This window comes from Pipra filicauda, unplaced genomic scaffold (genome assembly GCF_003945595.2).
Source record: "Pipra filicauda isolate LSUMZ 115617 unplaced genomic scaffold, ASM394559v2 scaffold717_size297095_pilon, whole genome shotgun sequence".
Classification (NCBI taxonomy): domain Eukaryota; kingdom Metazoa; phylum Chordata; class Aves; order Passeriformes; family Pipridae; genus Pipra; species Pipra filicauda.
In genome coordinates, this window is record NW_024104884.1 from 237,578 (window position 1) to 243,107 (window position 5,530).

The following is a 5,530-nucleotide window of genomic DNA, read 5'->3' on the forward strand; positions in this document are numbered from 1 at the left end:
AAAGGCTTTGGAGTGGTGTTGGTCAGGGACACCAACAAGGCACAGCAACAACCTGTAGCTTTCCTTGGGCACAGAGGGAAAACCCTACAAATGCAAAGAGCAGAAGGTCATAGGGTAGTATCACAGTGTAACCAGAGTGTTGCCTCCTAAATAAAAGCTTTTCCTCTCCATCTTGATCCAAAAAAGCAGGTGTGACTTATTGATTTAAGCCAGTTTATACCTATTCAGTAAAAATCCCATAATGGACAATACATGCATACAGACTTTGGAGTGGCTGGAAACCTTTTGATCCATCAATATGCGTGAAATCAGAATTAACCCATCTGGGCTGCTCACTTAAAACCTTTGGCAGCACTATAATAGTCATATTGACCTCCAGCCAGGCACAATCTTACCTGCTGCTCCTGCACCCCACCGTGGTGCTTGTGACTGGCCCCACATTGTGAAAATATCCCTGTGCCTGCCTCTCTCCCCTGTAAGAAAAGAGCTGGAATTACAGCACTGAGAAGGCAAAGAGCTCCGTGGATTAATCCACCAACACACTGCACAGGTTTGGCCGTGTCCAGAAAATTGGATTTCCTGGTTGCTGGGGGGGATTTGCACCAGGCTCAGCCCTGACTCAGGTATTACAGGAGTTCAGCTGCTGCAGAAAAAGCTCCAAGAGGCCTGAAGTTCCAAGCATGTTCAGTGCTGGGGAGTGACACCGGCCAGGCTTTTAGAGAAAGGGCCACGGGCCAAAAGTAGAATAAAAAAACCATGTTGGAGAGAAGTTTTCACCTTCCTGACCTGTTTCGACTCAAAAAGAGGAGTTGTGGCTGCCCCTGGATCCCTGGAAGTGTCCAAGGCCAGGTTGGATGGGGCTTGGAGCAACCTGGAATAGTGGAAGATGTCCCTGCCCATGGCAGGGGGTGGAACTGGATGGGCTTTAAGGTCCCTTCCAACCTAAACTGTTCTGTGATTTTGTGATTCTATGACTCCATGATTGTATGATTCTATGAGTCTATGAAAAGAACACTAAAATCTTAGCACCTTTTCCCACTTATGGTATTAAAAACTAATCTAAGGAGGTCTTTTTCAGCTGGTTTTTCTTTCTCCCTGCCTGCTTTTTACCTTAGAAATAGCAAAACTGTGAAGAGGCAGCAAAGGCAGAGAAGGGTTTCAGTTGTGCACTGAAGTGTTTTTTGCCCTTTATCAGAGACATTCATAAGTCAACAATAAAATTCCTTCCTCTTTCTTTGTTCTTAGACACTTAAACTGGAGAAAAAAATGAAACAAATGCCAAATGGAAGATGAATTAGAATCCAGTCCCCTTCTCAGTTATTCACTGTCCATCTCTTTGACATCCTGGTCCCTTCCAGCCACAAATTTTTCTATTTTTTATTAAAAAAGTCATGGAAGTACTTCCCAAGAACAGTGTTCCTACAGTGCTATCCATCTTACCAGCACTTTGCAACCATTAACTAATTGAGCTTCTAAATAATGCCATGAGGTGGGGAAGCTGCCTATGTTTGTACAAAGAGGCAAAGGAGGTGTGTGGGGAGGAGGAGGAGGCTGAATTTCCCTCTCCTTGCCCTACAGGTGAGATTCAGCCAGGCAAGATATGGGTGACTCTGCAAGAGCTGGTGGTTGAAGTCCACTGACAGTCTACAGAAGGATTTATCTTCCCTTAAAGCAGGTGTCTATGGCTTGTAAAATGCCTCAGATTTCAACAGTTAGGGGAGGTGAATCCACCTTCAAGTAGTTTGTACAGAGCTGCAAAATAAATTGCTGTTGGAGGCAAGAGTGAGTTGTAGCGAGCCGGGAGCACAACCATGACAAAGTTTCTTGTTTCCTTGCAAATCTTGCTCAGTTTGTGGCTTAGAGCCAGGAATGACATCCTGTAGACATCTGTAAAGCCATAAATACCACCGAGGAATACAATAACCAGGAGGCACCAGCTCTGCCAGGCAGAAAACACTTTGCAGAGAGCAAGTTGAAAACAAACGCTGGGTGAAAACAAACGCCAGGACATCCTTTGGGTGGGGAGTGGTTCTGCTGGCTGCTTTCTCACAGCAGGTATTTCCACAGGTTCAAAAAGCTACTGGACAAAGTCCTGAGAGAAAAGCAAAAGTTCTAAACGCCTCCTAAATATAGAGGTCCCTTTCCCAGGTGTTTGTAGTGGGGTCCTTGCTGGATAGGAATTTGTCGTGGTAATTCTGGGGTTTAGGTAATGTTGAGTGCTGGGTAATGTCACCGTCCATCCATCCAGCCTTCCATCCATCCATCTATCCATCCATCCATCCATCCATCCATCCACCCACCCATCCATCCATCCATCCATCCATCCATCCACCCATCCAGGACTTCTGGTGCCTTCAGATCCCATCTGAGACTGGCGACCAGTTCTCAAACCCACTATGAGACACTCCAATGGCCCTGGGGAAATCTCTGACCTGAACACCTCCAGCACAAAGACTCCCTGCAGCAGATCCTCTGCTGGCTACCAGAGGGGGATAGGGCTGCTCTTCCCACTCCTGCAGGGGTGGGTTAACCTCACAGGCAGGCTGTGGGCATACAGTGGGTAAGGGAAGACTGCAAAACCCACTTCCCAAAAAGCACCTGCTCTGTGACTAAATAAAGCTGCAATGACCTGGCAGCTTTTGCAGCCACTAAACTTAGCTGTTATTTAGGTTTAATAGCAGAGACAGAGCTGGGTATCCAGAACATGAGTCTGGGCTCAGTCCCATCCATGAACAGCTGAGTGTGACGATCTGCTGGCGAGCCAAGCCCTTAAACTCAAATGTGCAAACTGGAGAGATCTGTCCTGAGAGCAGAGCAGAGAGAGCAGTGTGGGAGCCACCTCTGCCATCCAAATACAGCCTGAGCAGCCCTTAAAATGCCTCATTGTTGCAGAGGCAGGAATACACCAGCGTTTGTCTCTCTTGCTGTCACAGACTGTGCATTAGCGAACAGAAATCACACCCTGCCAAATTTCACCCAAACACTGTCTGGATTTCTCAATGCACAGTTTTATGCAGTGTCAGGCACCAATTTGCCAAATGGATTAAGGCTGCTTCAGCACCTACCCTGCATTAACAGCTCCTTCTGGGTCCCTTGTTCTCACTCCACCATCAGGATGTTGGCAGCTCTTGAGCTCCAGTTGCTGCATTTTGCTGTCACATCTCTGCAGCTCTTGAAAAGCCTCAGAGAGAAACAGCCCTGCAACCCAGCCCTTGGGGATGTGTGTTTGCTCTCATATCTCTCCTCACCTCTTGTCTTTGTCATCTCTTTCAAGAGGGCAGCCTGCACTGTGAGACCAAGATGGGAGAAGAGAGGAGGAGGTAGCCCCAAAGTGCTCCTGGTTGGTTATCTGGGGTTTGTCTCTGTTTGGTTTGTTCATTTTTTTTGCTTTTTACTGGAATAATTTCTAAAGATCCTATTCCTTGGCACCCTATTAATTCCTGCAGCAGACTCCCTTTGTTTCTTCCTGGGTACCTGAGCATCAGGCAGGACTAGAGGAGTCCAACAACCCTCTAAGGAGATGAAATTGTGCCTTTCATGCCTGATTTCCATGGGAGCAAACCCCCAGATGGTTGTTTATTTTTGATTTCACATTAGGTGGTGCCATTTGAAGAAGGTCTGAGTGCAGAAGGTCATGCCAACGTTCTTCCCTCTGACACCATCAGACACATCCTGGGACAGGAGAAGACAGTAGGAGTGTCAGGATGTGATTGCAGCTTGTTGGGACACCAGGAATGGGTTTCAGAGCAGAGCAGGGAGCTGGTTTGTTCCAGGTTTCCTTTTGACCTGGTCTAGTGGAAGGTGTCCCCGCCCATGGCAGGGGGTTGGAACAAGATGGCCTTTAAGGTCTCTTCCAACCCAAACCATCCTGTGATTCTCTGAAATGATATTCCATGGGAAAATGCAGGTTTTGCAAAACTGAAACTGTCAGAGAGAATTTTTACTTTGGATCTTGTCCCCGTTTCACTTCATAACGTCACATTAAGTGGGATGAAGGCAGCCATTGCTCCCCAAGGGAATATCTCCTGGGGCTCCGGGAGGGAAGGATGCTTCACACCCCATGTCCGGGGGCACAACGACCTCCTGACTGCCTGACCCCAAACTGTCATCCCTGAGCAGAGCTGGAAATGGGGCTGCAAAATATGTTCTTAGCCATGAACTCCTCTGGCTATTTTGGGCTTTGAAGGAACAGACCAAGGCTGCAACCCGCCTAGAGAGCCAGAGCATTACATGAAGCAAATAATAATAATAGCAGAGTTATTCTCATATGGCAAGTGCCCTTTTGTGTCTGATCAATGCCTACCCAGGGCACAGAGCCCAGGGAAGGTGTGCATGAGGTTACACAGTCCTCCCAGTGCCCCTTGAGCAGACAATCCACTCCAGCACCGCTCTCCCCGTTACCATGATACTGTTATTGTTGCCTGCCTCTTCCCTCTGCCTCCCATTGACTTTAGGCAGATTAGAGAGCAGAGAGATGATGGATGGCTGGATTAGATGCTGCACACCTACTTCAGGGTTTATAGAGTGATATTTTTCTGTCCTATTTGGATTCATCTCTCCCATTGTGAGCACAAAACGGAGCATAACAGGGAACAATTGTTGCAGGGCAGCGACTCTGGTTTACAGGGACGTGCAGCACGAATCCATTCATGGCATTAAAAAGAGAAAAAAAAAAAGTAAGCTGAAAAAGATAATCAATTATAGCAGGAGAGCTGCAAGGTGAAATGGAATAACTGTGTGCTTCAGCATTCAAGGTTCACTGAAGGTCCCAGGCAGGGAAAAAGGAGAGATTGCTTTTGGCCTTTAAGGACAGCTACCCCTTCTCTGCTCAAAGGCTGAGTCCCACTTAATCCAATTTCACATCCTGCCTTTAAAATGTTATTGGATGTTCCTGGAATTGACAAACATTGAAATTCCCAGAAGGGGAACAGCCAGAAGCCCAGGTCTCCAACGTGTATTTACAGGGCTGGAGTAACACAGGTGAGCCCTTGAGCAAAGCTTGCAGTTAAAACTGTCCTCTCCAGGCCTGGATTTGCTATTGAGGGGCTCCATTGAGTTTCAAACAGAGCTCTTGGTTTCAGCATGGAGGTCTTCAGGAATCATTTGATGCCTATACATCCCCCAATAACAACCTGCTCCACAGCAGGGGGTTGGAATTACATAGTCTTTAAGGTCCAAACCTTTCTGTGATTCCATGATTCAGTGACTTCATGTTGGAAACAGCGATTCTTAATTGCGATCAAGGATCCTCCTCCCACACCACTGAGACCTTCAGGGGGTCTCAAGCTGCCCTTGGGGCAGTGCTGCTTCCAGGGCAGGACCTAGGTGACCTGCAGAAAGCTGGAAGATCATACACAGTGCAAATAATAATCACAGAGCAGTGACTTCCACCATGGGATGGGGACAGCATTGCTGCAGAGGGAGGAGGAAGGTTGGGTGACACACCAGAGTCATCCTGGGATACAGAGCTCATGGGAAAACCACAAAACAGAAGGAAGACATCAACTGGCACGTATGATTTTAGGTTTTG